This window comes from Eretmochelys imbricata, chromosome 15 (genome assembly GCF_965152235.1).
Source record: "Eretmochelys imbricata isolate rEreImb1 chromosome 15, rEreImb1.hap1, whole genome shotgun sequence".
Taxonomy (NCBI): Eukaryota; Metazoa; Chordata; order Testudines; family Cheloniidae; genus Eretmochelys; species Eretmochelys imbricata.
In genome coordinates, this window is record NC_135586.1 from 19,708,208 (window position 1) to 19,731,113 (window position 22,906).

Sequence of the window (22,906 nt, forward strand, 5' to 3'; positions counted from 1 at the left end):
ACTATGTAATATAAAGGTATTCCTTCTGGAGGTTCTGGTGACAAACCACTGATCTTTACTCCTGGGTCATGTGGATGGGGTTATGTATTAATTAAATATACAGTTTAATAATATATATAGAATATGGGTGAGATTCAGTACAGGAGATCCACAGAAGCTCACCACTTAAATCCTCTAGCCCTATATTATACAGTAGGTCTTAAATAGTATGTGCAGGGATTGGCACAGGATTTCTACATAGGTTTGAAAAATGCACTCTATTCTTATGCCCTGTAAGAATGAAAGTTCATCTTCTCCCCTGATACAGTGTAAAGAGAGAAAAGTTGTGTTGAGGCCTTGTTCTGTGTCATTTACCGTGACTGGAGTTTATGCCTTGAAATATTTGGCCTGGACAAACAAGACAAAGGAAAGGAAAGTTTTTGAGGAACAGAGGCACACTGATTCCCACTCACCGCCATTGTAACAAGCAGCCTTTCCAGTTCACAAATGCCCAGTAATGGTTTGTGTGAGGGTGGTTTGAAGCTGAGGAAAAGACTACTCATGTACCTATTCAAGTGTAATATTAACCTTAACTGTCCCCCCTTAACCTATCCACATATTGCACTTACTATTTCTACTCTTTTCTCTTGTGAGGGATCATGAATCCTCACATAATTATGGATTTCGGGTGGGACAGCAAGCCCGCCTGAGCCCTTGCAGGCCTGGAAGGAATAATAGGAAAGAACACATCTCCTAGAGATACTTGAGGGAATTCAGGATTCTTAACCTGACATCGAAAAGGGAATGTTGCATTCCAGCTTGGTGACCTGAGCTGAGAAGCCAAGGCAGATCTGCAGTTCCCAGCAAAGAGTTTCACAGGAGCAAGGGGACCTCCTCATTACTTCAGAGACCTACACATGTTAATGAACAGGAAAGGATTGTCCTTGAGATCCGCTTCCAGAAAGATTGCAAGGCCTGGTGCCAAAGCCCCACTCAGTGACACTATGAACCTGATCCAGATTTTCCAGGTTCCTGTGCAAAGCAACACATGAGTGGCTCAACCAGCTGCCTCTCTACATATGGACAGGTCTCTGCGCTTTTGTGGACCCAGGACATTTGAACTCTAACATCTGCCTTCCTGACACATACACACCCTCCACCCCCAGGTTTCATAGCTCTTGGTGACCTCCGTAGATGATCCAGGAAGCCAGGGGATGGAGAAGTTTCCAAGCTTGGAGCAGAAAAAAAGTCATTCAGGGACTCAATCTCTACTGCAGCCTGATGGGAATGTGACTGGAGAATCAGGGCTGATTCTCCTCTAGTTAGCAGCTTAGGTGTGTGGTGCAGGGTCTTATGTTGTAAAGCCCTAACATAACTTCTGTTGCTGAGTTATTTAGAGTCAAGGAAAATCTTTCCCATGATCTCTCCTACACTACAGATCCAGACTATCACCTACTTTAGTCAATCAAGCCATCTGGTGCCAGCACCATTACTTTCAAATATCTAGAGCATTGTTTCTAAATGGCAATAGTTGTTTTATCTATTGATGGATTTATTTAGAGACTTGCTTGGCACCTGTCACCATATTATCTGGACTGTCTACAAAATTCAGAAGCCAAACAGGCACACATGCTTCCCTAGTCTGTCCACTAGCAGCACTAAAGCACTAATCCACACCAACAGTTACTACCATCCATCCACCCAAAAATGTTCCTCACTCCACGAGTGCGGGTGCTGAGCCCCCCTCAATAGGAAGCAAAGGTGCTCTGCTCCTTACAGGGCTGGGGATCAGCTACAGGAAACCCCCGGCTGAAAAGATGCTTGATGGACTTTGCACTGGGCCCTGAAGGTCATTGTAACCCAAGCTTGCTTCGCAGGGGCCCCATCATGCCTAGAGATGAAGCACTCATCTCTAGTCAATGGAATCTTTCAGAATCAGGCCCTGGGATGCTATTCTGCTGGGCTGACATGTGACTCACAGTATGGTTTGCATGTCCCATGGCAAACCCAGGTATAGAAATCAACCAAGAACTACAAGATTATTAAGGATCCATTTTTGTATCAACAGCTATGCCTATAGGTCTTTCCCAGGGTCATCCCTGCCTCAAAGAGCTTAAAATCTAAGGGCCAGCTCCAGGTTCACTGCTGTCACCCACCTTCAGTGGTGCAGCAGGAGGCTCTTCATGCTGCTACTTGCATGCAGCATCCTGTTGAGTGTACAGCCACAGGCAAGGGATCTGAAAAGATATTCAGGGCCTGATTTGTAGAAGTGCTGAGCCCTGGCAGCATCCTGAACTTCAGTGGATGCTCCTGAACTAAGCACCTCTGAAAATCAGGCAATCCTTCCCTGCTAATAAGGATACAGATCCTTCCCTGTTGTTTAGTATAGTTGTTCTTTTCCCATTGGCCCATTCATTTATAAAGATGCTTGACTGCATATTGTTCCATAGATGGAATCTCCACTCACCATATAGCAAGGGCAAAATCTTTGACACATGACTTGAAATTTTAAATACCGAAGCCTTGACTAATATGATTCAGTGACATAACACTGACCCTCATCAATTCCTTAGATTAATTACACAGTTTGTAATTCCTTCAATATATAGCATTCATTTGAAATGACTTATTTACAGCCATACTAAGCAACCTGCCTACTTCTGCTCCCAGTGAATAGGGTTGTATGGATTATGGATTTCAGCAGAAGTAGGATTGTATCCAGAATGTTGGATACAATATACAGAGTTAAAAGATACAAGCACCTGGACTTTGTGCAGGGGCTTTTGGGAGGAAGAGCAATGGTCAGAATTCCCTTGATCAAGTTCGTAGCAATGAAGAAGGGCCATGTGGCTCATGCCGTTTTGACTAACTGCTACTTACTGCTCGCTTACTTACTGCTGAATGCTATATAGTAACTCCCCTCCTAGAGTCTGGATATGGAGAGGACAAGATCATTCAAAATACAGGAATTAATTAGCATCCTGGATGGCTCGTGGGGTGGAGGGATGCGGAGGGGGGTTTTCTTCTCCCATTTTTAGAACCTCAGACCATCACACTGGTCTCCATATCATGCCCTCTCTGGCATTAGTCCTGAGTTGAACAGGGGCTAGCTATTCTATTGCTTCTTCATGAATAAGAGTTGAGAATATACTTATCGCCTTGTTGTAAGTCCTGATCCTGCCTCCTTGATGTTAATAGCATATTTTCCATGACATCCGTGGGAATAAGGTAAGGGCCATAATTACAGGAAATTATATTAAATGGCACCATGATCTAATGGAGTGCATGAATCATGCATCTATAGCTCCTTGTGTGTTAAGAAAAAAACAACCATGAAATGTTCTTGGAACATCTTCATGTTCATCTGGAAATGGAGTCTGCATGGTTCATGAATTGAAAGAAACTCAAGGAGTAAACATTGTACATATTGGTCTAAGAATTCTCAGTTAACACAGTGTAAAGTTCATTTATGTTTATATCACCTAGGAATATTCTAAAAAGTGAAATGTATTAGTCACCTCTTGGATCTTAGCTGACATTTAAAACTGGGGATTGTTAAAATAACGGCTTGGCCTTATAAAACCACTTGAACTTTTATGTCCACATGAAGCTTTGGCTGAGGTTCTACAACCACCTGATTGTTGGTGGATTTATACAATGGCACGTCTAGCACGTGATTGCTGATTTCATGTATGGTTTTACAAAGTTTAACAACTTAGTTACAGAAGTATCAATACAACGTTTTAGATAGAGTACTTTCGGCTTGTTCTAATAAATCAAGACAACATTTACTTATCAGAAATATCCAGCTCAACCAATGCATGTCAATCTGATAAGAGTAGAATTTCTGTACCAAGATATTACTTCAAGGACTTGCAGAAGCATCTATTATTTTTTCATAGGGCTACAGTTTGCTGTTGCCCAGCACTGAGCATTACCTAGGCTTTAAACTATTTCTAATAAATCTGATTTAAAAAAAAAAAAAGGCTAACAGCCAACTGCAAGGCAAGTTGCAATTGCAAATCATTTTTCATCCTTTTGTCATGCTAAGCCCTTTTGTACTTACACCTGAAGAATTAATAACCACTATGCATTTTACCAGTGACATGAGCTGCAGTCTTGATTATTGTAACTTTTGAAATCTTCTAATAAAATGTAAAGTCAGCAACAAAAAGGTATGCTTCATTATAAAATGTAGATTAAATGTAATATGTTATGAACGCTAATGAGCCCATTTTGGTAGTCTGCACTGATACCTAGTTGAGCTCCTCAGCTGAAGTCAAAGGTGCTATGACCATTTACACCAGCTGGGGATCTAGCCCTTTAAAGTGAATTGCCAGTTCTAGCCTCATAATTCTGCAGTTCAAGATTGCACTGTGTCTATTAGATCACGGGAAAGTCTGGTCTTGGAATCCCAGTTCCAGTGCAGATATGTAAGAGTACAGCACCTGCAGTGGCCAATCCATGTAGAAATATCAACTAAAGTTCTCGTAAGTCCTTCTGGGACTAGTAAGTGTTTCACAGACAGTGGTCAAAATACAGGTTAAAAAAAAATTCCACATCAGGAATTTCTTACAGTGTAATCAGCATGAACAGGTAATAAGCATCATGATAACAGGTGAGTTTTTGTATTACTTATCAATATGAAACACACAGCCTGTATTTACTGTATTGATTCTGGATCCAGGCTAGGCTGTTTCTATAACACCAAAAGTTCGTAGTACGGTACGTGATGTGATGAGCTGACTGAGTTAAGATCGTAGAGCAGCTGGAAAGAATCAGATAGCATATGGCAGTCATTCCCCTACATGTGCAGGAAACAGTACCCTTGCAAAAGGGTCTCTCTCTCTAGCCCAACGTTAGTAATTAGCCATATTTTCTTTCTTTCTTTCAGTTTAGGCCAGCTCTGCTAAATATTTCCTTGTCTTTCTTTAATATAACTGTGTACGATGATTCATTTTCAGACCGGTTAATAGTGTGAATGACCTGCACTTTAGGAAAGCGTCTGTGTTGGAAAGGGGAGCATTTCTAATTAACAAAGATCATATTGCAATCTACAGTGCTTCTTTCCGAAAGTAAGGTCACCGAAGTAAAATGGCATTCATTAAGCACTAAATACTCATTATAACAATCCATGATCTGTCAGAGAAAAGTCTATTGGAGCAGTAGATCTTCACAGTGGTCCTTATCTTACTGAAAAAGGGAAAGTGACAATAGAAGCAGCATGGGCCTTGTTGGTATTAAAGTCTTTATATCAGGAAAGATACATTTTAGTTTGGCAATTTGAAATGATCTCTGGGGTCCTAGAAGTGGGAGTATGGGGAGGGGGGAGGTATGAGGGAAAGGGTGCTGGTATTAACCTTCATAGGGGAGGTGGGAATGGAATTTAGTTTCATTATCACTCCTCCCCCTCGTTCCATTTGTGTTGAGTACAAGCAACTTTAGCTGAACTTTGGTTTATGTAAAGCCCTTTACCTGTGAGATAAGGCCTGCCAATGCCCCCCTCTTTTCAATGCCTGCTTTATCAGGGATAAGCTTCAAGCATGGAGCTCCTTACCATAATAAGGGCCCTACCAAATTCAGGGTCCATTTTGGTCAATTTCACAGTGTTAGGATTTTAAAAATCGTAAATTTCATGATTTCAGCTATTTAAATCTGAAATTTCAAGGTGTTGTAATTGTCGGGGTCCTGACCCAAAAAGGAATTGTGGGGGGGAGGGGGGGGTTTGCAAGGCTATTGTAGGGAGGGTCGCGGTACTGCTACCCTTACTTCTGAACTGCTGCTGTTGGCGGCGCTGCCTTCAGAGCTGGGCAGCTGGAGAGCGGCGGCTGCTGGGCAGGGGCCCAGCTCTGAAGGCAGAGCCGCCAGCTGCAGCGCAGAAGGAAGGATGGCCTGGTGTGGTATTGCCACCCTTCCTTCTGCGCTGCTGCCTGCAGAGCTGGGCCCTCAGTCAGCAGCCGCCATTATCCAGCCGCCCAGCTCAGAAGGCAGCAGCGCAGAGGGAAGGGTGGCATGGAATGGCATTGCCACCCTTACTTCTGCACTGCTATTGGCAGGGCGCTGCCTTCAGAGCTGGGTGCCTGGCCAACAGCTGCCACTCTCTGGCTGCCCAGCTCTGAAGTCAGCCCAGAAGTAAGGATGGCAATATCGCCAAACCCCCCCCACCCCCCCAAAATAACTTGTGACCCTCTTGCAATTCCCTTTTGGGTCAGGAGCCCCAATTTGGGAAATGCTGGTTTCCCCCGTGAATTCTGTGTAGTATAGGGTAAAAGCACACAAAAGACTAGATTTCACAGGGAGAGACCAGATTTCATGGTCCGTGATGCATTTTTCATGGCTGTGAATTTGGTAGGGCCCTAATAATAAGTGAAAGATCTGCAAGATTCCTGAGTGACCTGGCCACATCATGTTGGAGAAGTTGGAAGAACACAGGTCTGTAAACTCTTTGGTTTTTAAGTCTGAAGTTTGGTGGGTTCCAGCAACTGTATCTCTCAAAAGAGGGCTTAGCTAGATTCTGGAAATGCTCCACAGTGGAGTTCTCAAGGGGCAAATGTTCAAAAGTGCCTATGTGACTTTCCTTCCCCACTCTGAACTCTAGGGTACAGATGTGGGGACCTGCATGAAAACCCCCTAAGCTTATTTTTACCAGCTTAGGTTAAAACTTCCCCAAAGTACAAACTATTTTACCTTTTGCCCTTTGACTTTATTGCTGCCACCACCAAGCGTCTAACAAATATATAACAGGGAAAGAGCCTGCTTGGAAATGTCTTTCCCCCAAAAATCCTCCCCAAACCCTACACCCCCTTTCCTGGGGAAGGCTTGATAAAAATCCTCACCAATTTGCATCAGTGAACACAGACCCAAACCCTTGGATCTTAAGAACAATGAAAAAGCAATCAGGTTCTTAAAAGAAGAATTTTAATTGAAGAAATAAAGTAAAAGAATCACCTCTGTAAAATCAGGATGGTAAGTACCTTACAGGGTAATCAGATTCAAAACATAGAGAATCCCTCTAGGCAAAACCTTAAGTTACAAAAAGACACAAAAACAGGAATATACATTCCATTCAGCACAGCTTATTTTATCAGCCATTTAAACAAAACAGAATCTAACGCATATCCAGCTAGATTACTTACTAAGTTCTAAGACTCTATTCCTTTTCTGTTCCCGACAAAAGCATCACATAGACAGAGAGAGCCTTTGTTTCTCCCCCCCTCCAGCTTTTAAAGTATCTTGTCTCCTCATTGGTCATTTTGGTCAGGTGCCAGCGAGGTTATCCTAGCTTCTTAACCCTTTACAGGTGAAAGGGTTTTTTCCTCTGGCCAGGAGGGATTTTAAAGGTGTTTACCCTTCCCTTTATATTTATGACAAAACCTAAGGCCCATTTTCAAAAGCGCTTAGGCATTTAGAGGCTTAAGTCTTATTGAAAGGCGGTGGGACGAAGGCTGCTCAGTAAAAATGTCACTTCTGAAACTGGAATTTCAGCTCCTAAGTCACTTATGTGCTTTTGAAAATGTTACCCCATTTTCACTGGCAATGTGTGTTTTGAACAAATCTTTTGTTTTATTAAGTCACTCAAAGTAGATCCTGGAGTGACTTATTGCTCTGGGTAGGGAGGCCAGCAGTATAGAATACTCCCCTTACACATGGTCTCAAGTTACCATAGTATTTATACCCAAGATACTATATTTCACCCTTCACCTGCCCTTTGTAGTCAAAAATAAACCTTGAAGCCCTCTAAGCAATGTGGCTCACTTGGTGTAGTGAGGAAATTATACTTGTCTGCCTTACACCATTAGCAGAAAAAATATGGACAATATTTGTGTCTCATTTATTATGGTATCCTTGATCCAAAGTTACTACTTCTGTTTGCAGCAGTTACAGGGAGAATATTTCAAGGTATGGCTGCTTCAGTGCAGAAGCATCCTTCTGTTTCGGCTACCTTCATTTCTCTGGCTTAGTGGATAGGGAACTTCACAGCTATTCAAGGTAAATAAATCCTACACATCTAAGAGTTATGAAACTGTCCCTTAAATCCCTCCTCATTCACATGGTTTCTCTGGCTGTCTGTTACTCAGCACGGCTTGTGCTTTCCCTGTGTCCAAAGACAGTTTTCAAAGGGAACCCTGGGCTATTGCCTCCATGACAGCATGACCAGAGTTGATTCTGATCTCATTGTGTAGATTGGGAGTTGCTCTGTAGCAGTCCATAGAGCTACATTGGGGTAGCACTTTAAGAAAGTGAGGTCAGTATGGGTCCCAAGGAAATTAGATGAGCCATGCACCTGGTGCAGGAGACCTAATAAAAGGTTTTCTTAACACCACCTGGTAACATGTCCTGTCAGAAGAATTTGGCCTTGTCTCCCAGTCGCTCTGTTCCTGTGCTTGGGGCTGAAATTGGGGAGGGAGGAAATAGGTTTAAGCCATGTCTGTGCTTCTCATATCCTGTGGCCTTCCACCCCCAGTGTAAGTTAGAGCAGCCTCGGGGTTGCTTTAACTTGTATCCTGCTTCCTGTGGCCCCTATGGAAGCAATGAATAATAGCCATAGATCAGTGAGCTGGGCCATGTCCCTGACACACATGCTATGCTGGGGAATGGGAGCAGCACCCGCATCCAGCCCTCTATACCAGGGAATCCCCCTGCATTGAGGGGACCCTTAGGAGCTGCTTCCACCCAGGTGAAGGTCCTTTATGCCACCGGAACATTGTAAAGGAACTGAGAATCAGGCCCACAGTCTTCCATATACCACTGTGACATCTTGTAAGGCCAGAGGAAGGTTTATTTTCTCCTCCCTCCTTGCTTCTTGAGTTTGCAGCATAGAGACTTTAACACCAAAGTATTTTGCTTCATTCATTTCAGGCCCAGGGCTTTCAGCATTCCAGATTAGCTGCCATGCAGTCTGTTCTCACTAAGACATCTATTTAATTTTTATAACAACCCACTGGTACATTAAACTGATGACTACACCTATCCACAGACCCTAAGCGCTAGATCTCTGCTTTCTCCTCCCCTGTCTGCTTGCTTCTGGCAACGACAGGCTCAGGGAGAGAGAGAAGGTACACTAATAAAGCTTTCCCTTTAAACTTTAAAAGGACCAGCACAGTTCTCAGACTAAACTATTCATTGCGATCTGCCGGGCAGATGGTATAGACTCTCACAATCAAAAAAGGGTTGGAGAAGCAGTTTCCTAGAGAGCCTGGCTAAATATAAATATGCCAATTATATAATATAGACTGTATAATTATACACGTAACCATTATATATATAGAAATTGTACATACACACTCACCAAGTTTAGATGAATTGGTGCAACTTCTGGGTGTAGCCAAGGCCTAACTTAAGTTTTCTCAACACAGTTAATTTTAGCGCTTGTGACAAATGAGAGCCAATTGCATTGATCTAGATCATTCTTGCCTGCCAGCCATCCACGCTCCATTTATTGAGCATCTTCAAAACAGACCAAACTCTCAGTGCCAAAGGATGCTGCATAACTTCTGCATGTGGTATCTAAGGGAGCAATCACAAACAATGATCAGCACGCTCAGCGCCCCTGGAATTTATATCTTCAGTGGGGCCTGAGGGTGCTCCTCTTTTCACTGGACGGGATTGACAGCTTTCAGGGTGCTAAGGGAGGCCAGCCAACCCCCAAAATGTTATTTCATTTCTGACCTTGCTTTGTGGGATATTTGGAGCAAAAACCTACACAGCTGAGAGGGAGACAGATAATGGGACCCCCCCTGGATCCACTTGCCTCTCTCTTTGAAATGCTTTGAGAAGCTAGGACCAAATTTTTTGCTGGTGTACGTGTGCAGAGCTCTGGCGATTCTCATTGAGTTTCACCCACTTAAACCAGCAGAGAATTTGTCCACAAAGCTGTGATACGCTATTTGCTGCTTAAGGAACCTGCCAGGCTCCTCATTCATTTGTTTATGAAAGGCCTGCAGACTGCATGCTTTGCTCTACAACTGGGTGTGCTTATTGGGCTCACAATGAAGAGCAAAGGTTAAGAAAACTTGAAAAGTCACAAGCACCGGGAAAATGGGGATCATAGGTGTTTTACAAGCTCAGGAGTCAAAGAGCTACTGAAGTGACAGGTACAGTATCTAGGCAGTAATATCAATCATTTTATTGTTGAAAGACGCCCTCCCGCCTGCACAACACAGACTAAACCAATGTAAGAGGAACAAAAGAAAAGCTCTCAGAAGCCTGCTGCGGTATCTGCAGATTATTCTAAACACCCATAGGACCTCCCTCACCATGCTGACTTACCTCATAAATAATAATGAATTTATCCCCATAGCAGGTTTCTGAGATATTGTGAGTGGGAAAGAGAGGCACAGAGAGACTAAGTGACATGCTCAGGGTCACAGAGGAAGTTTGTGATAGATCAGAAAGTTAAACACAGGTCTCCTGAGTCCCAGGTGAGTGACTTAACCAAAAGACCATCATTCCCCCTTGTTAGCCACCTATTCATATAAAAGTGGATTTGGTTTGTTGGATTTGGCGCACAGCAGTTACAATTTTCCAGCTACTTTCCCCAAAAGTAATGTACGGTTTGGTAGAGATGCAAGAGCAGGTGACTCAGGACACCAGAGCTGAGAGCATGCCACTCAGGCCTGTGCCTACGTATAATGGCCACTTTCTCTGGTCTCCTAAAAAAGCCAGTCCATGTTTGCTGAGAATATTTATTTTGGTGCATTTCTCTACTGATTTCTCCTTTGAATAGCGCCTTATCAAATTCCTTCAAATCGGCCTCCACAGAGATGCACCGTCTAGGGAGAATGGGTTTTCAGGAGCAGATTCAATTTCATAATGAGAGGGAAGTCAGCAGATGCTTCTCAGGATGTTGGTGCTAAATCAGTTTTTATGATTCTGTTTCTGGCATCATTACTCCAGATTTTCAGTCCTGCTTTTCACCATCCACAGCACTTATCTCCTCTGCAATAAATTCAAATCGTGGTCTTTATATCCAGCCTTCTGATCTGAATTGCACCAGATAAAGACACCCAAGGAAAACAGATTATCATTGGAATTAAAGAAAGAGAACAAACCATCCTATAGCAGGAATGTAGGTTTCCAGACCATGCTGTTGAATTTCACCCCTGGTGTCTCTTTGGCAATATTAGTTTGGGAGATGGCCTTAAAAATAAATAAAGTGAATAACGTGGGGATTCTGCCACCCTACTCCCAGAAGTCTGCATTTGAGCACTGTTTATTTGTATCCCATAACTTTGAATGATGATTTTGCCAAAAGCTTCATTATATTCAAACAACTAAGTAACTTAAATCTCAGCTGTCCAACCTAGTGGTGCAGCAGGGCAGAGAGAGAGAGAGATCTTCCTGGCGTGGATGGTGTTTATTATCCGTGTGTGACCCAAGGAACTGTTGACACCAACTGTCAGAAGGCGCAGGAGTACATAGGGGTACAGGGATCCCCTGGGTTCACCAAAAGAATGTCATGTAAGGTCTCTAATGAAAGCCTGTGATGTATGTGAGGAGTTAAGTGTATATATACTAAAAATCATGTTCTCTAGGTCTGTGAGTTACAACAGGTCACCAAAAGGTGATCCATGTCCTGCTGGCAGACAGGGGGCAGGGGATAGAGAACGCTCTGGCTGATCATATACAAACTGAGTATTGTATCATTCGCAATGAGTGCCCATTTACTGTCTGAGCAAAATGCTAAACAATAGATTTCAGGAGCTGGAGGAAAAAAACCCAGCAGCAGTTATCCAGTTTATCCAATGAATTTTTGAAACTGTATTTGGGGTCCAGATGTTCCTTCAGTTTGTGAGGACAAGCTGCCAGTGGGCTTGATCTTATGAGATGGGGTCTCAACCAAATTTGTTGAAACTGCTGGGCCAAGAACTTGGGGTTAGCGATCTTGTAGGAGATAGGGGAAAGCCCGGTTAGTTTAGTCTCTAGAAAGCATGTTATGATTGTGTTTTATATGTAACCATTTGTTTCCAGTATTTTTATGCACTATCACATGAATCGCTGTGCTTTGATGATACACTTATTCTTGTTTCACTATATATATATATAATCTCTAAGGGCTTTGTCTTAAGCAGAGTGGTGGTCCTGAGTTGAATCTTACAAGCTGGTGTGGCCTATTCCTTTAGGAATAGCAGATGGAAGAGTTCTAAAAGTGTTCCGTGGAACAGGGGCTAAGGACTCCCCAGGGATGCCTGGAGGACTCGGGTTGGTGTGAGCCTATCGCTGACCTGTACAGAGAGAGTGAGCCCTGAAAGGTGGTGCTTGTGGTGCTGGTGGTTTCAGGGAGTTGATCCATAGCTAGCACAGACAAGGCTCCCGTATGCTAAGGACGGGGAGTGGAGAGGTGCCTCACAACCAAGAGTTCTCTGCGGAAGTGTCACACCATAACCAGTTTGTGAAGGGGGCATACAGAGCTCTGCTCTCTGTAGGTTATCTGCTTTGAAACCATTTTATCATAAATGTTAGAGAAAATCTTAATAAACTGGAGTTAAACTACTGCAGCTATTATCTCAGAGGGGAAAAATGGAATTGTACACTTTTACATCCACCAGATGCACAGCGTCTTGCCGTTAGTAATTAAATTCTCACAACACCCTCTCCCAGTGCCAGGTGGAGCATATTGGCTTAAGGTTGCCTGGTTGCCGAGTGTAAGCGCAATGATTTCTAACAGCAATCAGCTACATTTGGAAACGCGCTTGTAAAAAAGACAGCTCGGCGGCTCAGAGCAATAATGATTCATGTATTAGCAAATGAACCTGTCCTTTGCTGGCTAACACTTGAGATGCAACAGAGGTTGCACCCCAGAGTCAGAGTGGGGTGTGTTCCTTAAGATCATTAGAGGCAGTTATTGTGATGGGGAGGGTAATTCTGGGAGGGCTGCAGGGAAGAATCTGATGTTTGTTCACACAGGATGGTCTTGGGATTAAGGGGGCTGACCTGGAACTTGGAATATTTTTCTAGTCTTGTCTCTGCTAAAGATCTGCTATGTGACATTTGGCAAGTCACTTAGACCCTGATCCTCAATGGCACATAGGTACTTGACTCCAATTGATTTCGATGGGAGTTAGGCACCTAAATACCTTTGAGGATCTTGGGCTTTAATCTCACTGTACCTGGTGCCCATGTGTAAAATGTGGATAAGTAATAGTCCCTTTCCCTGTCTTCTCCAACTAGGAGAAGCTCTCTGGGGCATGGACTACCTTTTTCTATGTGTCTTCATGGTGCCTGGCACAATGGCATTCCAATCTCTGTTAGAGCCCACAGGACCTATCAAAATATAAATAGTACAGCATTGCTTACTCCAGAAGGATTGTGAGACCTTGGTGAGCAGCAAGGGTGTGGAATTCTGGGTGCACCCCAGGCCAAAGTCTTCTCTGTTACTCCTGGGCAATCCCCATCAACCCATTGTGCTCTGGTCTAGCAAAGAGTAATGACAACAGGGAAACAAAAACAAAAGAGGAAGCAACCTAGGAAGAGAAGTGGCAATGGCTCAAGTATTTCATGGGGAAAGAACCCTCTTTAAAAAAATCTGTGCACAAACCCCACCTGTACATCAGAGATTATGGTCCATTTTATGCTGTTTGGTGTTAATTTCTTGCTTGAGGCCATTGGGAGAACTGGCATTTAGTGAATCGACGGAGGAAGGAAATGACAATAAGGCTTGCACACTTCAGAGAGCTGTGACCTTTCCAAGCACAAAGGAGAAAATCTGCCGATCTTGCTTACAACGAGTAACTGTATCTCAGAGCTGCAGGTGGGAACAAGGAACCCCGCTGCCAGCACCATCTGTGAAATCAATATCTCATTAGCCTGACCTCTGCTGCTACCCTTCTGCTTCACTGGCATTCTGGGGGATGCTGCAAAACTGGGATGGTCCAGGCTGAGCACGCAAATCTCCAGTGGTAGTCCAGGGGAGCTGCAGGAGCTCTGCACCTCTAAAAATCAGCCTCAAGCTGCCATGGATGTGCAATGGACATTTTCCAAAGGTGCAGAGATGGCAGAAGCCATCCTAGGAGGAAGGCAAGTGGTATTTCAGCTACCATCCAGCAATGGTTCCACCTGGGAGAGGAGGCACTAGCCTCCACCAAGGCTTTATAGGAGGTTTGCATTCTAGTCATACCCTGTTCATGGCCAGCACGTTTGGGACAACCATCACTTCTTGCTGGTCCCTTGGTGAATCAGAGTATTTTAGGGCTGGAAGGGACTCAAGAGGGCCATCCCTCCTGCACTGAGGTAGGACCAAATATGGACCTATGTCCTATGGACCAAAAAATGGTCTAGGACACCTAGACCATCCCTGAGAGGTGTTTGGCCAACCTTTACTTAAAATCCTCCAAAGACAGGGATTCCACAACCTCCCTTGGAAGCCTGTTCCAGTACTTCCCTACTCTTACCGTTAGAAAGTTCTTCCTAATATCTAACCTAAATCTCCCTTGCTGCAGATTAAACCAATTATTTCTTGTCCTTCCTCAGTGGACATGGAGAACAAGTAATCACCATCCTCTTTATAATGGCCCTTTGAAGATTATCAGGTCCACCCTCAGTCGTCTTTTATCCATTTCCCAGTTCAAAAGGATGGATGGTAGGTTCCAGGAGGCTTGTACTGTGATAACCTCTCCCTGGCAGACTGGAGTCTGCCACCAAAGTACTGGCAATGTAAATCTGGGCTTCAGTTCTAGAATAGTCTAATAGGCCATTACTGCCATTCTCACACAATCTTCTGAATCACTGGGTACTGACCATTATTGGAAACAGGATACTGGACTGGACTGACCACCAGTCTGACTCAGCATAGCAATGCCTCCATGCCTGTCCTCTGTGTAGGGGCTACAGCAATTTTAATACAATTTACTTTCTTTTTTTTCATAAATATGCATATTTGCCTCACTGGAGACGTTACACTCCCCAGCTCTTAATGCTATTATGCCTTATTTATAATATTCCCATCTTTTCCCTACTTGATGGTTGATGTTCTCACATGTGCGTTAGATGTGAAGGCTCAAGTTTCATCAAAACAGAAAAAGAGACAAGTTTTCAGGGGTTTTTTCCTCCCATAAAATCTGCAATTATTTCAAACTGAGAGATTGTATCCCAATATTGGCAGAGCCTGGAATTTTCTCACATAAGAACTGCTGTGAGATCTGAGGCAGAGATTTAATCAGGACCAGGGGCAGCTATCAGAACAAGCTGTCATACCTAGAAAACCTCAATTTATGCTTTAATTATCTACCTACATTGCCAGAGAATAAATAACTAATGACTTCATCTCACTGTGCTAAAGGTAATTCCGGTTTTGAGAAGTTTGCAGGCTGCAGCTTTCTGCCGTTTGTTCTGGGTGCAATAATTGGGGATATTTTTGATCAAGGAAAGCAAGGCAGTGGGCTTTGAGGCCTTTCACCTTGGCAAATTTGGAGTCAAAGCCCAGAGCAGTCATCAACAAGGGGGAGGAGCTCGTTGACTATTTTCCAGTTCACTAAAGCATTGCACAATGATATGCAGCTAGATGGCCATTCAAGAGAGGTGGAGACCTGAAATGTCAGGAGGTTACACAGGTTAGCAGGAGCATGGGCAGAGCACTTTGGGGAAGCTTGCACAGCTTCAGGAAGTAGGGACACTTGTTTCTAAGCCACTGAACTGGGCCTCTGGAGATCAAGGGTCTATTGTGAGCTCTGCCATAGATGGTCCTGTGTGAACTCACACTTAGGGCCAGATTTTTAAAGGTATTTAGACATTGCTCCCTACAGCCCAGAACTTCAAGGTATTTAGGCACCTAACTCCCATTGAAATCAATAGGAGTTAGACTGCTAAATGTCTCTGTGGAGCTGGGCCTAAGTGACTTAGATAGCTCAGTCCTCTTTTCAAAAGTGACTTAGGCCTTTAGGAGCCATTGAAAGTCAATGGAAATCAAAGGGGGCTGAGGTGCCTAAGAGCTTTTGAAAATGCCTATCTGAAACTTTCAGCCACTAGATATTTTTAAAAATCTGGCCGTTTGTCTAAATTTTTCAGCAGAGGTGGCTCATACTTGAATGCATAACTGAGATATCTTAGCCTGACTCCCAGAAATGTTGAGCACTCAACTGAAGTTAGAGGAAGTTGGGGGTGCTCAACAGCACCACAAATCAGGGCCTGGGTGTCTAAAGTTGGGAACCCAGAAACTAGAGGTTCTACTCTGAAAAATTTCTGTTAAAAACAACCATGGGGGACCCATATTTATTGTCTCTCTTGACTTCTCCATCAAGTGTGCTCTGTTGATAAATAAATAGCTGCTCTCCATTTTAACTGCTAGCCCCTGCAGAGGCTGCCTGGGACTTGAGACTCAAGATGGGTTGTTGCTTTTTCATATATCATCACCAGTAATAATAGTCCAGCTGGTCTTCATTTTCACCTGTGCAACCCCACTGTCTTTCAATGACACCCCCAGTGACACCTGTGAAACTCCATTATCTTCAACAGGTTTGCACAGGAGCAGCTGGTGGGAATTTAGCAAGCTATTCAGTTGATGATACACCCAGTGGAATAGCATCTGCAGGTAACTTTCAGCACTGATGGCTCTGTTAACAGGAGTGAAAAGAGTAAGGCCCAGATCCTCAAAATCAATGGGAGTTAGGCACCTAAATACTCTGAGGATCTGGGCCTAAGAATTTATCTTTGCTTCCAAAGTCAGGAGATATGATTCTGAATATGCATGAGGGACTTGAGACTTCAGATACTTTAAGGGTTGTTATAAAGAGGACAGTGATCAATTGTTCTCCATGTCCATTGAAGGTAAAACAAGAAGCAATAATCTTAATCTGCAGAAAGGGAAATTTAGATTAGATATTAGGAAAAACTTTCCAACTCTAAGGATAGTTACGTTCTGGAACAAGCTTCCAAGGGAGATTGTGGAATCCCCATCATTGGAGGTTTTTAAGAACAGGTTGGACAAACACTTGTCAGGGATGGTTCAACTGTACTTGGTCCTGCCTCAGTGCAGGGGTGGGGGGGTGCCTCAGATGACCTCTCGAGGTCCCTGTCAATCCTATATTTCTACGATTTCTATGATTCTGCACCTTTTGTGTTCCACCCATGCAAAGTGGGTTACGAATTAGGCTTCTATTCTAATTTGGTAGCATGTCACACTTACTTTCCACTAAAGAAAGTGACTGCCCAATGGCCGCAGTGACAGAAAACCAGGACCGAGGAACTGTTGAATAAGCAGGTGCTGTTTTTTTAATAAAGTCACTGCTCTGAGTAAATCCTCACTTCAACGGTTTGCAGTCTCATGGAGTGAAAAACTAAACAGCAAATATCACTAAAGTCAAACCCTAAAAGGGGTCTTTCCTCTTTCCTACTGTCAGATCTGTCAGACAGTAATCCATTCATAATCACCGGTTTCTTTTCTCCTAATAAACAAACAAACAGAGAGAGCTTTCTTTAACTAGGAGCTTCTTCTCAGCTGATCAACTCTTATTTGATCCTGTGGAGATGTCATAATACTGACTCAGGGACAGATTGGTTATTTCCATAGCAACAAAATCTGATGTCACAAACACCGTCGGGGTGGGGGGGTGTACAAATGAAGCTCTGGTGCAGCTCCACTGAAATCAATAGGATCCCAGAGAAGAAGCTGGGCTCTGAGGGAGAACAATATTTTTGTGACCACAGAAAAGTGAACGGCTGAAATAGGCAGTAAAGCTCTCTATGTTAACATCCATTTCTCATAGTGTGAAAGTTTCTCCTTAATGTTGTCCTTAATCATAACAGTTCTCCTATTCTTTTTCATTCCTTTCTATTCCAGTTAATCTTAGGAAGCTGAACTGGATAAAACTTAAATGTAACAGATTCCTTCCCACTTTTTTCCTTAGCTTAACAAGCTTGGGTAATGATGAAAACAAGACACCCCTTTGGGTGCAGAAGCTTTGAAACCATGTTAACGATAACATATTTCATCTGGCACTGTCCAGCATATCATACCCACAGACTGAGTCATGCTAATGTGAATAGGTGAAAAACGATGCTAGAGATCGTTTCAAGATGGATCGATTTGACCCTCGAATCACATACGCAAAGAACTGCAAAGAAATAAATCCAGCAATTCTGGCTGCATCTGCAATTTATGTAAAGGAGGTTGTTGTTTTTTTCTGTGGGGGAGCGGGAGTTCTGATCCCATGTTATTTAAATGGCTTGAGGTTTGCTTAAGTTTGTACTAGCTGCAGTCCTAGCATCTCTGACAACTTGAGCTATCATCTGCCTGTACCTTACCTCAGTGCTCATCAGAGATGAGATCAAACAGATCTTGTTTTAAGGCACCAGCTGAGTAGGAAAGGGCCTCATAATGGTAGTGAATCTGCTATTGTGGCTACTGTCATTTTTGGCCTCCCTGGGTCTCATATCATCTTCATTCAATATGGTTGATGCTTAATATCTAGGAAGCTGAGACGCCTTTTCAGAAGGGCCACTAGAGCTCGTACAAGAAGGGCACCAAAATTCAGTTCAGATTCTTGTCATAGTTATTCCTGCTGCATTAACAAGCGAAGCTACTCCTCTCCCCTGCCCTATCTAATCCTGAAGCAGATCTCATTAGCTAACACTTTTCACATGTGGAAGCCAGAGGTTAAACCCCAGACAGGATGTGTGTGTGTATGCGCAAATTAAATTCATTCTGGCTTCACTCACTATTCTACCAGCAAGACTTGCCCATTTGCTGAAAATAAATGGTAACCCGTTGGTCCTGGGGGTTTGACTTTGCGATACAAAATCGAAAAGCTCTATCGGTGAGGGCATGATAATGGCAGAGAGTTTAATCGTCAAATCTAAATGCACAGTCCACCTCAGAACCCCGGAGCTCTTTATGTTTTAATAATGCCTTTTTGTTTATAACTACACTTTAGGAGCCGTGTTGCCTCCAAATATTGATTTGTTTGCATTAGTAATCACTTTTCCCCCCTCTGAGATTGGAGCCTAAAGCTTAGCCATGACTGGAATGTCCAGAGACAAGCTTGGTTAAATTACTGAGCTGTCCCAAGTGAAATGAATTTGGTGCTCTCTCTCTCTCTCAATTTAGTTTTCCATGGAAACTTGTTTACAGCAATACATAGCTTGGAGGAAGAGTGGAGGTGGGTATGTGTTTTGTTCCTGAAGTGAACACATACTAGTCTTTTTCCCCTGGGACAGCGTTTCTCAAACTGGGGTCCGTGGGCCCCTCAAGGGTACTCCAGGGGGTCCTCTGACCCCGCTGATCAACTCCTCCCCCTTCCTCTCAGCACATCCTGCACGCCGTGGGACAGCTGTACCCCGGAGTGCAGGAGGCACTGGGAGGGAGAGGGAAGAGGGGGTCACTTGGTGGAGGGGGCAGAAAAAGGTGGGGAAGAGGAGGGACAGCGGTGGAGCAGGGGGGAAGAGATGGGTGGGGCCTTGAGGAAATGGGGTAGATTGAGGGCTGGGGCTGAGTGGGAGAGCTTGGGGGTCTGTGGTAAAATTGTAAATCAAAATGGGGGTCCTCAGGTTCCTAACGTTTGAGAACTGCTGCCCTAGAAACAAAAAGATCTCCAGACTATCATTAGAAACCAATAGCTCAAGCTGTGATTTGTACCCAAGGACTTTCTGAGTCTAATTTTCCCACTTTTGTGCAGCTGAACAGATTCCCACCCAAGTGGTGAGCGAAATTACTCATTTTTATTCACTGGGGTGAAGCATGAGCCTCTATGCACCACCTCAATGTCACTTACACCCTCAAAATTCTAAGCGGATCTTAAATTAGAAGAATCCACTTCCATGGTGATATTTATGACTTGAATGGTTTAAATTTAGCATTGGTATTAGTATGTTCGATTCCATGACCCATTATGATTACGTTCACTAAATTCCCTCAACTTCAAAGCCAACAAATGCCCATGAAAGTCCATATCTGGTAAGTATCATTAGAATTAGCTGAGTACTGTTAAACAAATACTAACTATTGGGACAGATATTGCCTCCCGAAGCATTCATGAATCCGACCTTTTTTTCCCCCCCAAAATATATTTAGTATTCAAAAATATTCAACAGGTGACTATTACAAGCTAATAACTGGCAATCTAGAGAGAATTTACACAGTATTCAAAGCTTATATGAGAGCGTCAAAATTAGTCACATGATCTTGTTTCTGTTCTCTGACTGGATGGCCAAAGAACATCCGTGGTTCAAATATATTTTTAGACAACAAATATTGCTATATGATGTAATATAACACAGATATTCATCCAAATCAACAGGACCCCTCCTCTGAAGCATCATCATTCATCAACATCGATGGGCTCACTATGGATGAAATCAAACAATATCTCTAGTAGTCTCTCTAATTCTAACGACTCGCTGTGCACGGAGCCAGAGCTTGTATTCAATGCTCACCTTGTTTTTACTTGAATATTATCTGCCTCTAACACAGCAGCAAGCAAAGCCAGGTGTTGATGGCAACCTTCAGCTCCCTGCAGACCAGAGCCCCACCTTCCAACATGGTGGATGACAATGCAGTTCTTTGGCCTCTGCACCTACACCTACATCCTTTCACAGCTATTACAGCTACTTCATGCATTGGATACTGTGCAGTTTTTCAAAGATGGGAAATTTTCAAAGCTAGCCTGCTGAAGGCAAAGTCATATCTTGCGGCACGTGCCCCGGTAGCAAGTATGCCACCACTGAAATAGGATTTCATCTGTGTTGTTGAAGTATTGGGGCATCAGGGAAGAATGACCTAGAGCCCTTTTTCCCTATGAGTATATTCTCTTCAAGAGTTTGCTTTTCATCAGAGTAGACAGCAAGACATTACTAGCTCCTTTTGGCTTTTAGCACTTCGTAGCTGTATATGGGAGAGTAAAACAGTGCCGAGAGATTCCAGCAGCCACAGAAATGTGTAGTGTTAGCTGTCCACATTTTAGTGACAAGAACAAACCAAAGAGCACCAATCTACCTCCATTTCCATATAGGCTTCTCATTGCAGCATTGGTCCATAATGTTTTCCAAACTGAAGTAAATGAAGTATCCACATATCAAAGGAGCTTTTCATTGCTGGATTAAATAATGGAATAATAGCATCATTTTCAGATTTAAGACTTCAGTCATTCCCTTCTCATGACAAGGGGAAAGCAAGCTTCAAGTCATCCCGTGATCTGATTGCAAAAAGCTCCTGAGGATTTCAAGCACACACTCCTTTCTTTCCTGATTTCTCCCCCCCCCCCCTGCCTTTTTTTTTATGGCAGCTTCTTCCACTCAGCTATGCAAAGGGTCATTATTCCATTCCGATATAAGGGTGCAGACGCCTTCTGATTCCTAGCCCTTAGAATGAGATGAATAGCTTATTTTACTCAAAAGCTACATAAAAGCAAGGCCGTTTTAAAAAGCGCGCGTGTGTGTGTGTGTGTGTGTGTGTGCATATACATACACACACTTTTATCAGCAGCAGTAAATTGAAAGGGAAACACAAAGACATCCAAGAAAGTAAGAAACCAGAGTGGTGCATTTCAAGGCAGTTCAACAACAGCACTGGTGGGTTTGTTTTCATAAGGGTTTTTATGGAATCTAGCAGGAAACAAAAGCATTAGACAACTGAGCCCAACTTAGATGTGAATAGTTAAGAACCTTTAAAAAATCCATTTGGATGCAGTTCTATACATGAATGAAGAGTCCTGAGCAATGAGCTTCCTTTTCCAAATCAGTTCAGCTATCCCTTACATTACATATATGGTGCATGCCATTATAAAGGCCTTTCAGCCTATGGAATTCCCAACAAGGGCTACAATCCTACAAGCTGCCCCATGCAGCCAGACCCATGCACCCTCACAAAATTGGACTATGTGTAAGTACACAGGGCTCACCACATGGAGAGTCTGGAATCTTACATATGTTAGGCCTCTGGGATCAAGCTATAATTAGTGTCATTCAGCACTCCATACACCATGATAGCACTGGAATATGTTAATACACTAACCCTCTTTCAAAAACCAGTGGTGCACTGAAGTAACTGCCCCTTCTTCTTCTAGCAGCTCTAAGAAAAGTGAACTAACACTTCCACATGATAGCTGTATTTTTTGTTGTTGTTTTTGTTTTGTGCAGGCATGAGAAAATAGAAGAAAAAGTCCCTTTTCCTTTTGTGCAGGTTTACACGTTTTCCCCAGGAACACGTGGCAGGGTTTGCTGGCAAAAAATGGTAAATGTCATGAACACCACAGAGCAATTCATAAAACGATTGCTTTTAAAAAATACACTGTTGCTGATTCCACCGAGCAATTGCATAAAACTGAATGGAAGGCATGGCTGAAAGCATGACCGTGACACTTCACCAAATGTTGATAGTTTCACAAAGGGAAACCCAAAGGGTTTTGCTCTGCTCTGAATCTCACTGTTAATCTTTTCTCCCCTCCGCCCCCATTTACTGCATGCTGGTTGGGTATATTTCTCCTTTCCTGTAGCTGGCTGTAAGCACGTGCTTTCCAGAAAAATGAGCTGCCGATGGCCTGTCTACCTCATAAATGAATGATTATTCTCGTCAATTATAATGTATCTTCACTTGATTGTGTTTTTTTGCCAAAAGCATTTGAAGACAAAGAAAAGGGCTAAATCCATACCATACCGGCTGTTTCAGGATTCCTGGGCCATTAATAATAATAGCTACGTCCTCTGCATTTTTGTCTCCGCTTCCGAGAGGGTTTTAATCAAGCAAACCACTGGAACCAATGGGAGTTTTCGTAGAGCAGGGAGCAAACCTGGTGGGATTTGAGAGAGAAGAGGGGACCGGAGAAGAGAGAGAATAAGCTGTTGGGGGAGGACTGGTTTTTTTTCTGTTTGTACGATGCCTAGCATACTGGGGTCCTGGTCTATGACTCTGTTCCTAGGCACGATGATAATAGAAATAATAATAATAGAGAGGGTAGCCTAATACTGCATCCAGGAAAGACCAATCTTTCTAACTCGTATG